Below are 12,357 nucleotides of genomic sequence, written 5' to 3' on the forward strand. Positions count from 1 at the left end.
TGGTAGGGGGTGTACCGAGAAACAAGAGGGGACAACAACATCAGGCATATCGAAAACCGAGTTGTCAATCTGTTTGAGCTACAACCACTACTTGTGTGCCAAACGGCATAAGCAGCAAGTAATAGACAGAGCTAAGCGATCCACAACAAACACATCAGATCTAAGCTCTGCAGTCCTGCCACATCCAGCCGTGAATGGTGGTGGACAATTAAACACCTCACTGGAGGTGACGGCTCCACAAGTATCCCCATCCTCAATAATAATAATAATAATCGCTAATTGTCACAAGTAGGCTTCAATGAAGTTACTGTGAAAAGCCCCTAGTCGCCACATTCCGCCGCCTGTTCGCGGAGGCTAGTACAGGAATTGAACCCGCACTGCTGGCCTTGTTCTGCATTACAAGCCAGCTGTTTAGCCCAACTGTGCTAAACCAGCCCCAATAATGCAGGAGCCCCAGCACACATGTGCAAAAGACAAGGCGGAGGCATTCGCAACAATCTTCAGTCTGAAGTGCCGAGTGCATGATTCAGCTCGGTCTTCTCTGGTGGTCCCCCAGCATCACAGATGTCAGTATTCAGCCAATATGATTCACTTCCACCTGATATCGAGAAACGACTGAAGGCACTGGATACTGCAAAGGCTAAGGGCCTTGACAATATTCCAGCACTCGTACTGAAAACTTGTGCAAAACTTGCCACAGCCCTAGCCAAGCTGTTCCACTGCAGCTACACCACTGGTATCTACCCGGCAATGTGGAAAATTGCCCAGGTGTGTCCTGTACAGAAGAAACAGGGGCAAATCCAACCCAGTCAATTACTGCCTATTAGTCTACTCTCCAGGAGTCATCAACAGTGCTTTCAAGCAGTACTTACTCAGCAATAATCTGCTCATGGACGCTCAGTTTGGGTTCCGCCAGGGTCACTCAGCTCCTGACCTCATTACGGCCTTGGTTCAAACATGGACAAAAGAGCTGAATGCCAGAGGTGATGAGAGAGTGACTGCCCTTGATATCAAGGCAGCTTTTGACCGAGTATGGAATCAAGGAGCCCTAGCAAAAACTGGTGCCAATGAGAATCAGGGGGGAAAACCCTGCTGGCTGGAGTCATATTTGGCACAAAGGAAGATGGTTGTGGTGGTTGGAGGTTAATCATCTCAGCTCCAAGACCTCACTGCAGGAGTTCCTCAGGGTAGTGTCCCTAGGTGCAACCATCTTCAGCTGCTTCATCAATGACCTCCATTCCATCATAAAGTCAGAAGTGGGGATGTTTGCGGATGACCGCACAATGTTCAGCATCATTCAAGTCTCCTCAGATAATGAAGCAGTCATGTCCAAATGCAGCAATACCTGGACAATATCCAGGTTTGGGCGACAAGTGGCAAGTTACATTTGCGCCACATAAGTGTCAGGCAATGACTCTCTCCTACAAGAGAAGTTCTAATCATCGCCCTTTGACATTCAATGGCATTACCATCACTGAATCCCCCACAATCAACACCCTGGGGATTACCATTGATCAGAAACTGAACTGGACTAGCCATATTAATACTGTGGCTACCAGGGCAAGAACTCACCTCCTGACCACTCCCGCCCCCAAAGCCTGTCCACTACATACAAGGCACAAGTCAGGAGTGTAATGGATACTCTCCACTTGCCTGGATGAGTGCAGCTCCAACAACACTCAAGAAGCTCGTCACCATCCAGGACCAAAGCAGCCCGCTTGATTGCCCACCCCTTCCACAAATATTTAATCCATCCACCATCGGTGAACAGTGGAAGCCATGTGTACCATCTACAAGATGCACTGCAGGCACTTGCTAAGGTTCCTTAGGTAGCACCTTCCAAACCCACAACCACTACCATCTAGGACAAGAGCAGCAGATATCTGGGAACCCCACCACCAGAGGGTTCCCCTCCTAGTCACTCACCATCCTGACTTGGAAATATATTGCCGTTCCTTCACTGTCGCTGGACCATCCCTAACAGCACAGTGGGTGTACCTACACCTCGGGGACTGCAGCGGTTCGAGAAGGCAACTCACCACCACCTTCTGAAGGGCAACTAGGGATGGGCAATAAATGCTGGCCTAACCAGCGACGCCCACATCCCTCATTTTTTTTAAATGAGGAAGAGCTGGCCAGAGGTGATTTGGAAGGGGGGCCCAGCAGACAGGATGGTGACAGGAGTTTTTGAGGTTATTCAGGAGGCACAAGAGAAATTCATCCCAAGGAAGAGGAGATATGCGGAGGGGAGGACGAGGCAACCATGACTGACGAGGGACAGCATAAAAGTAAAAGCAACGTTATACAAATGTGGCGAGGATTAGTGGGAAGCCAAGAGGATTGGGAATCCTTTAAAAGCTTGCAGAGGACAACTAAAAAAGCAATAAGGGAGGGGGGGGAGAAGATGAAATATAAGTTGTAAACTAGCGAGCAATATAAAGAAGATTGAGACTGACAGATTCTGTTGGACTGTGCGGGGAACCAGGCAGGAAAGTGGAATTGAGGCCAAAATAAGATCAGCTCGGCCATGGTATCACTGAATGGTGATGATGGCTTGAGGGGCCAAACGGCTCCTAATTTCTTATCATCTTTTAGACAAAGACACAAGGGGAAAATCAGTCGAAGGACACGCTGATGAGGTGACATGAGATCAGGCCACAAAAAAGGCATAAACTCCAGTCATGTTGAACTGCCTGTTTGTGCGCTGGATGTTCTATCTAATTCCACGTAAAACTGACTGAACAAGAGGAGAGCATGAAGCAACATTCAGATTCTCAAATCAGAATCTTGTCTCTGACCTTCAATCTGAAGGCCCAAACACTCGGGAGTCTGATTGGCGGAGGATATATAATTACACTGCAGTACTGTAACACAGCACCAGCAGAGCCACAATGGAAAGGTTAATGCATCTCGCTGTACTGAGGACTCAAATTACCAGAAAGCGAGGAGGCAAACACAGAGAATGTATTTCGATGCTGCTGAGATAGTTTTGCTGGAACAGTGAAGCAGTGAACGATAATGGGATGACAGCGCAACCAGCAAAAGCAGATATCACCACCTCCCCCCGGGTTCTTCCTGTCAGTGTGATTACGGAGTGGAAGGTCAAAATCAGCCAGTAGGGTAGCAGGGATCTGGGCCATGGGGCCAGTTATTCCTCGTTTCCCGAACAATGCCACAGCTAAACACCAGAAGCAGGAATATCACAGAATCACACAATGGTTAGAAACAGCACAGGAGGAAGCCATTCGGCCCAGCGTGTCCCTGCTGGTCCTGCAGAGCGGACCTGTTCCGGAAGAGCAGCAGGTAAGTTTGGAAATATGAACAGCCTGCTCCCCTCGGAAGTACTCAAATCAGCAGCAATTAAAACCGGGAAACCGGGGGGGGGCGGGGGGGGGGGGGGGGGGGGGGGGGGGAGTGCGTTTTTGCTGTGTGTTTGCCACCACTCACAGTGCTGAGAAACACATGGCTATTCAACACCACTCGCCTTGAATAAGGGAACGCGAGGCTGAGGCCACACATAGCCCCGTTTTTTTTACAATGGGGAGCTCCGCTGGCCGGAACTCCCGTTGTAGCGAGAGATCGGGACGCCATTTTTAAATTACGTCCCAATCGCCGAGGCCCCCAAAAGAATCCCGGACTTCCCCCCCCCCCCGCCCGAAATATGGGAGGGTCTCCCGCCTGGCATTGCACATGCCAGCTGGCAGTGCCACCTGGGCACTTTGGCAGTGCCAGGGCACCACCCTCCCCAACGAGCATGCAGCTGGGGCCTCCGAATTCCCTTGGAGAACCCCAAAAGTGAAGGATTGAATCCCAAAGCCTCAGGTACCTCAGGAATCTGCACATTAGAGTCAGGCTTATTCCTCTCTCTAATATGCAGATTTGCCAAAAAGTGATCCTGCCCATTGTGGCCGCGATTCACCTTGCAAACATCTCGCGACATTGCATTGAATCTCGCGAGGCGTTGCAAGCCAGGTAGATCCCGGGAGCGAGGTAGATCCCTGGAGCAGGTAGATCCCGGGAGCGAGGTAGATCCCGGGAGCAAGGTCTCTCGGCTTTAAATGGCCCGCTGCGCCACGGCAAGCTGCTTTCCGGCGCAGCGCCCTGAGAGAGAGAGAGAGAGAGCGAGAGAGAGAGAGAGAGGAGAGAGAGAACATTCACAGCAGTTGGAACTTTGATAAGGCTCGGGGAAATAAGGAAGCGAAAGTAAACAACTTTTATTTTACAACCATTATATACATGAATAGTAGAACCTCACCAAGTACTCTCTCTCCTGGTGGTCAATTCTAGACCTGCCGACCTTTTATACAAGTACGGGCAAGCTACCCCGCCCCGAGTGGGGGAGCTCGTATTCCTCAAGGATCACGGGGGAAAAACAATCATCTCCACACCTTATGTCCCGTACTGGTTATTAAATTCCTCCCCCCAAAGTCGGAAGACCCCTTTCAAAGGACGATGATGAAGAGAAGACGACGAAGAAGATGAATATGGGTGGCACAGTAGTACAGTGGTTAGCACTGTACACAGCGCCAGGGACCTGGGTTCGATTTCCCGCTTGGGTCACTGTCTGTGGGGAGTCTGCCTTCGTTCTTCCCGCGTCTGCGTGGGTTTTCCTCCGGGTGCCCCGGTTTCCTCCCACAAATCCAAATGTCGTGCTTGTTAGGTGAATTGGACAATCTGAATTTTCACTCAGTGCAGCCGAACAGGTGCTGGAGTGTGGCGACTGGGGGATTTTCACAGTAACTTCATTGCAGTGTTAATGTAAGCCTACTTGTGACACTAATAAAGGTTATAATTATGAAACCAGTGCAGCACAGGATGAGAAAGACGTTTCAGCTCCGGCAGGGAGGAGTAGGATCGGCCAGCATGTACCTTGCTGCTGAACAATGTTTACAGCTAGAATGCCTGGGCTGATCATCGGCTGAGGACGGCGGAACCACGATGTCAGCTTCAAAGATTCCAGGTGTTTGCGTCTCCATGTCGGAGTCTGAGGACAGCATGTCAGGCATGTGGATACAGAACTGGCTAGGCCATAGAAGGCAGAGGGTAGCAATGGAGGGATGCTTTTCTAATTGGAGGGCTGTGACCAGTGGTGTTCCACAGGGATCAGTGCTGGGACCTTTGCTCTTTGTAGTATATATAAATGATTTGGAGGAAAATGTAACTGGTCTGATTAGTAAGTTTGCAGGCGACACAAAGGTTGGTGGAATTGCGGATAGCGATGAGGACTGTCTGAGGATACAGCAGGATTTAGATTGTCTGGAGACTTGGGCGGAGAGATGGCAGATGGAGTTTAACCTGGACAAATGTGAGGTAATGCATTTTGGAAGGGCTAATGCAGGTAGGGAATATACGGTGAATGGTAGAACCCTCAAGAGTATTGAAAGTCAAAGAGATCTAGGAGTACAGGTCCACAGATCACTGAAAGGGGCTACACAGGTGGAGAAGGTAGTCAAGAAGGCATACGGCATGCTTGCCTTCATTGGCCGGGGCATTGAGTATAAGAATTGGCAAGTCATGTTGCAGCTGTATAGAACCTTAGTTAGGCCACACTTGGAGTATAGTGTTCAATTCTGGTCGCCACACTACCAGAAGGATGTGGAGGCTTTAGAGAGGGTGCAGAAGAGATTTACCAGAATGTTGCCTGGTATGGAGGGCATAAGCTACGAGGAGCGATTGAATAAACTCGGTTTGTTCTCACTGGAACGAAGGAGGTTGAGGGGCGACCTGATAGAGGTATACAAAATTATGAGGGGCATAGACAGAGTGGATAGTCAGAGGCTTTTCCCCAGGGTAGAGGGGTCAATTACTAGGGGGCATAGGTTTAAGGTGAGAGGGGCAAAGTTTAGAGTAGATGTACGAGGCAAGTTTTTTACGCAGAGGGTAGTGGGTGCCTGGAACTCACTACCGGAGGAGGTAGTGGAGGCAGGGACGATAGGGACATTTAAGGGGCATCTTGACAAATATATGAATAGGATGGGAATAGAAGGATACGGACCCAGGAAGTGTAGAAGATTGTAGTTTAGTCGGGCAGTATGGTCGGCACGGGCTTGGAGGGCCGAAGGGCCTGTTCCTGTGCTGTACATTTCTTTGTTTCTTTGTTTCTTATGTCTGCGTCACGGGAAAACAAAGGTGTCGCAGCAGAATGTACCGACAATGGGACGGGAGGATCCGAAGAGGAGACATTCGTGGCACCGGACAAAGAGGAGACCTACTGAGATACAACAGGAAGATTCTGAACACGCAGGCCCAGAACACTGATGCTGCAGAAGGGTTAGAGCACAGAGGAAGTGCCCAATTTTCCTAGGTTAGCTGAACCCGGGCAGAGTCCGAAGAAAACCCCTCCAATGGTTTCTGATTCCTGCCTGCAATGTGATCGATTACATTTATCACATGGGATCCCGTACAATTTGAGAAGAGCTGGTTTTCTGGCATGCCCGTGGCAGACTAGGTTGTGGACTGCATTAATGAGCCACAGCATCCACTGATGGCCACACATTGTTCCAGCTAGGTGCTATTATTAGGTAAGTTATTTGAGAGTGTTTTTAGTTAGGAAAGATAGTGAGCCAAACAAACTGGTCTAATCAATTCTCAGTGAAACTTTGAAGAATTTGTTTTGTACACATGCACGTCCCCTGAAGAGGAATTCAGTAGCAACACACAATTGTGCAGCTTGTGTTGAGGATTATGGTGGGTTTGAATGCAGCTGATGCAAGTATTATTTTTGATTTGGTTTGTTAAGTTTTCACAGAATTTACAGTGCAGAAGGAGGCCATTCGGCCCATCGAGTCTGCACCGGCCCTTGGAAAGAGCACCCCACCTAAGCCCACACCCCCCACCCTATCCCCGTAACCCCACCTTACCTTATTTTTTGCGACACTAAGGGCAATTTATCATGGCCAATCCACCTACCCCTGCACATCTTTGGACTGTGGGAGGAAACCGGAGCACCCGGAGGAAACCCACGCAGACACGGGGAGAACGTGCAAACTTCGCACAGACAGTGACCCAAGCCGGGAATCGAACCTGGGACCCTGGCGCTGTGAAGCCATTGTGCTAACCACTATGCTACCGTGCTGCCCACCGAACTCCACACGGACAGTGACCCAGAGCCAGGATCGAACCCGAGTCCTCAGTGCCGTGATTCAGCAGTGCTAACCACTGACCCCCCCCCCCCATGAATATAATCCTAACCAATTTAGTCACTCATATGATAGTCCCACCATCCCAGGAATCAGCTTGGTAAACCTTCGCTGCACTTCCTCCAGATCAAACCTCAAGCACACTGCATTCCCTTGCCAATTCGGATTGCAGACTGGTATCCCATTTGAAATGAAAGTTTTGATGGTTGCCTGCTGAGTTATTCACAAATGCGTCTGAATGTTTCACTGCACCTTCCTGTCTCTTTTCAAAGATTAGAGTGAAGAAGATTGGCAGCAGCAGAGTGAACCTGCATCGCAGAGCACTACTGGAAACCAGATCCACCAGGAAATGGCCTCCTCTGACATCACATCAGCTAAGCAAAATACCTCACAATGTATATTTCGACTTGCAAGGGTTTTACCAGTGGAGATACATTGAGTCACAAAGCCAACTATGACATGACCTATCCACCGTCTGAAGTGAAATTAGCACTTCTCCTGCTTCTCTATACGTGATTGTGTCTCTTGTCACGTCAGTCCGATGCAGATGAAAACATGATTCTCCTCGAGTTGTCCACAGGAGTGTTGTGTTACACACTGTTCTGCACTTGAGTCGGAACAATTTTCTGTGAGCCGCTTTCTTCGAGAACATGATTTGCCCTCTGACCTCTTGTGCCTTTATGACTGAATACAGGTCTATGGGTCTGCAGTGGATGTAACTAAGTGAAGAAAGCCATCCCATAATCGTACCCCAGAAACAGCTGAGTTTCTAGATCGTGCTTAGACTTTTTACAGCTTGGTTGGTTCCTCGTCAAGCACCCAACTAATCCAAGAAACTAATATCCCCGTGGATTCTAACATGTCCCTAACTGTTACCAATTGAGCAACATCCCTGGTGAGAACGAATATAAATAGGTAGGCGATCTCTCTCATTTTGTAGAAGGAAAGCAATAGATGATATTGAAAATGTTTAACCCTGTGCTAATGGGCTGAAACAGACAGGAGTGGGAGGAACTTCAATTTGAAAGGTCCAATAGAAAGGCGCTCTATTTTGAACAATTGAAAATTCAGTTGATGTTCACTTGTAATCCTGATCAAATCACAGCCTTCTTTTTAATTTATCGATTCAATAGCACGTGGGAACGTAGCGGCATAGTGGCATTATCATCAGACTGGTGATCCAGAGACCCAGTGTAATACTCTGGGGACCTGGGTTTAAAACCCACCAAATTGAATCCAATAAATATCTGGAATCAGTCGACCATTGTCATAGAAAAAAAACAGCTGGTTTACTAATCTCCTTTAGGAAAGTAAATCTGCCATCCTTATCTGGTCTGGCCTACTTGACACTTGCAGATTGACACTTAAACGCCTTCTGAAATGGCATAGCAAGCCAGTCAGTTGTATTAAACTGCTACAAAGAAAGAGACTGGATCTGGGTACTGGAGACGACAATGGCAAACCTAGCCCTGTAGACCCTGAAAGGTCTAGGGGCTTGCGCCAAAATTGGGGGAACTATTTCACAGACTTCATACAACAGCCTGACATAGTCAGAATCATGGAATCGTACCATACACACAATGTCCCAGACACCACTATCACATCCCTTGGGATATCTTGTCCCACCGGCAGGACATTCGCACAGTGATATGCAGTCAGGAGGGAATTGCCCCCTCTTGAGAGTCCTCAGCATCGACTCCGGACCCCATGAGGTCTCATGGCTTCAGGTCAAACTTGGGCAAGGAAACCTCCTGCTTATTAACATGCACCGTCCACCCTCAGCTGATGAATCAGTACTCCTCCGTGGTGGACACCACTTGGCGGAAGACTGAGGGTGGTAAGGGCACAGAATGTACTCTGGGTAGGGGGCTTCAATGTCCATCACCAAAAGTGGCTCGGTAGCATCACGACTGACCGAGCCGGCCGTGTCCGGCTGGGTCTGCGACAGGTGGCGAGGGAACTAACAAGAGGGACAAGCATACTAGACCTCATCCTCACCAACATGCCTGCTGAAGATGCATCTGTCCATGACAGTATTGGTAGGAGTGACCACTGCACAGTCCTTGTGGCGACAAAGCCCCATCTGCACTTGAGGATATCATCCACCGGGTTTTCTGGCACTACCATTGTGGTAAATGGGATAGATTCGGAACAGATCCAGCATTCATGAGGCACTGTGGGCCTTCAGCAGAGGAGAATTGTTCTCAGCCACAATCTGCAATCTCATGGCCCGGCATATCCCCCACTCTACCATTATCACCAATCCAGGGGATCAACCCTGGTTCAATGAAGAGTGCACGAGGGGATGCCAGGGGCAACACCCGGCATACTGACCAACGGATCAGATCTAAGCTCTGCAGTCCTGCCACATCCAGCTGTGAATGGTGGTGGACAATTAAACAACTCACTGGAGGAGGAGGAGGCGCCACAAAAATCCCCATCCTCAATGATGGAGGAGCTCAGCACATATGTGCAAAAGTCAAGGCTAAAGCATTCTCAATAATCTTCAGTCAGAATTTCTAAGTGGATCATCTAGGTCTCCCGCTGAGGTCCCCAGTATCACAGATGTCAGTCTTTAGCTATTACGATTCACTCCACATGATATCAAGAAATGGCTGAAGGCACTGGATATTGCAAAGGTTATGGATCCTGATAATATTATGGCAACAGTACTGAGGACATGTGCTCGAGAACTTGCTGCACCCCTAGCCAAGCTGACCAATACAGCTACAACACTGACATCTACCCGGCAATGTGGAAAATTGCTCAGGTGTGTCCTGTACACAAAAAGCAGGACAAATCCGACCTGGCCAATTACCATCCTATTCGTCTACTCTCAATCATCATTAAAGCGATAGAAGGGATCATCAACAGTGCTGTCAAGCGGCACTTACTTTGCATTAATTTGCTCACTGACGCTCAGTTTGGGATCCGCCAGGGTCACTCAGCTTCTGACCTCATTACAGCCTTTCTTCAAACATGGACAAAAGAGCTGAACTCCAGAGGTGAGTTGAGAGTGACTGCCCTTGACATCAAGGCAGCATTTGATCAAGTTGGCATCAAGGGTCCCTAGTTAAACTGGAATTAATGGGACTCAGTGGGGGGGAATTTTCCATTGATAGGAGGCGTACCTGACACAAAGGAAGATTGTTGTGGTGGTTGGAGTTCAGACATCTCAGTCCCAGGACACCACTGCAGGAGTTCCTCAGTGTAGTGTCCAGGGCCCAACCATCTTCAGCTGCTTCATCAACGATCTTCCTTCCAACTTAAGGTCAGATGTAGGGATGTTCGTTGAGGATTGAACAATGTTCAGCACCATTCACGACCCCTCAGACACTGAAGCAGTCCATGTTCAAATGCAAGGAGACTTGGATAATACACAGGCTTGGGTTGACAAGTGGAAAGTAACATTCATGCCACACAAATGCCAGGCAATTACCATCTCTTATAAGAGTGAATCAAACCATCGCCCCTTGACATCCAATGACATCATCGCTGAGTCCCCCACAATCAACATCCTGAGTGTTACCATTGATCACAAACTGAATTAGACTAGCCATATAAATACTGTGCCTCCAAAAGCAGATCAGAGGCTAGGAATCCTTTGATTCCATGGGCGGCATGGTAACATACAAGGCACAGTGGTTAGCACTGTTGCTTCACAGCTCCAGGGTCCCAGGTTCAATTCCCAGCTTGGGTCACTGTCTGTGTGGAGTCTGCGCGTTCTCCCTGTGTCTGCGTGGGTTTCCTCCGGGTGCTCCAGTGTCCTCCCACAAGTCCCGAAAGACGTGCTATTAGGTGAATTGGACATTCTAAATTCCCCCTGTGTACCCGATCAGGCGCCGGAATGTGGCGACTTTCACAGTAACTTTGTTGCAGTGTTAATGTAAGCCTACTTGTGACAATCAAGATTATAAATTTAATAAAATGAATAACTCACCTCCTGACCTCCCCCCCCCCCCTAAAGCCTATCCATCACATACAAGGCACAAGTCAGGAGTGTGATGGAATACTCTCTACTTGCCTGGATGAGTGCAGCTCCAACATCACGAGAAGCTCAACACCATCCAGGGCAAAGCAACCCGCTTGATTGGCACCCCTTCCACAAACATTCACTCCCTCCAGCACTGACGCACAGTAGCAGCCAAGATGCACTGCAGTAACTCTTCAACGTTCCTTAGGCAGCACCTTCCAAACCCACGACACTGTCATCCAGCAGGTACATGCAACACCACCACCTGGAACACCCCCCCCCCCCCCCCCCCCCCCAAGTCACTCACCACCCTGACTTGAAAATATATCGTCATTTCTTCACTGTTGCTGGGTCAAAATCCTGGAACTCCCTACCTAATAGCACAGTGGGTGTACCTACACCACATACACTGCAGTTGTTCAAGATGGCAGCTCACCACCACCTTCTCAAGGGCAATTAGGGATGGGCAACAAATGCTGGCCTAGCCAGCGAAGCCCACATCCGTAAAATTGAATTTTTATAAAGAGCTCATTCGGGTGAGGGGGAGGAACATTATTCGACCGTGATATTCTCGTAACCAACAGGGTCAGCAGGAAGCGAGAGTAGGATGTAGCCTTCTGACAGCAGTGCACGAAGTACACCAGACAGCTCAAAACTGAAGCAAAAGACTGTATTTGAGAACAGGCTCCTTCATCAGGTTCACTCCGAAAGCTTGCGATTTCAAAGCTTGTGCGCTCCGATTTCAAATAAACCTGTTGGACTTCAACCTGGTGTTGTGAGACTTCTTACTGTGCTCACCCCAGTCCAACGCCGGCATCTCCACATCCAGTTAAGCTGAACAGGCCACTCACAGTTCTCCCTGGCAAGGGGGAGTGGCATTGCGCCTGGATTCTTGGAGGATCACCTTATCGCTGGGATACTGAAACAGTGAAACGTACAGCAGGATACAGGGCAGAGTGGGTAGAAGGAATTACAGAGTGGGTGGAGGCCCGTGTGACACAAAACTGGCCAACATAGGGTAGATGGACTGAGTGGCCTGAATTTGTGCTGTACATTTTACATCATCCAATGCAACGCGTGAGGTATGTCACAAAAAAATTGCAAGTTATTGCTCCTTTCAATTAAGGTCACTCATAACAAGAGCGTAAGATAATTGGGATTCTCCCAAACAATTTAATTAATTTAGAACTGCAAAGTGCAGCAGTAAGATCCATGCATTTATAGCCTACAACTCAACAGTTGGGT

The 12,357-nt window shown here is 48.8% G+C and overlaps 1 protein-coding gene and 1 long non-coding RNA gene across 12 annotated transcripts in view; one reads left to right on the top strand and one right to left on the bottom strand.

Annotated features, from left to right (window-relative positions):
* Positions 1–12,357, bottom strand: part of LOC140408348 (PH and SEC7 domain-containing protein 1-like) — a 613,055-nt gene that overhangs the window by 157,049 nt on the left and 443,649 nt on the right. The gene's annotated exons all lie outside the window — the stretch shown is intronic.
* Positions 7,416–12,357, top strand: part of LOC140408350 (uncharacterized) — a 32,042-nt gene continuing 27,100 nt past the window's right edge. For all 4 annotated transcript variants that reach the window (XR_011940093.1, XR_011940091.1, XR_011940092.1 and 1 more), the window contains exon 1: positions 7,416–8,054. This is a non-coding gene — a long non-coding RNA (uncharacterized lncRNA). The remainder of the gene's footprint in view (positions 8,055–12,357) is intronic.

This window comes from Scyliorhinus torazame, chromosome 3, assembly GCF_047496885.1.
Source record: "Scyliorhinus torazame isolate Kashiwa2021f chromosome 3, sScyTor2.1, whole genome shotgun sequence".
In the NCBI taxonomy this organism is placed as follows: Eukaryota; Metazoa; Chordata; class Chondrichthyes; order Carcharhiniformes; family Scyliorhinidae; genus Scyliorhinus; species Scyliorhinus torazame.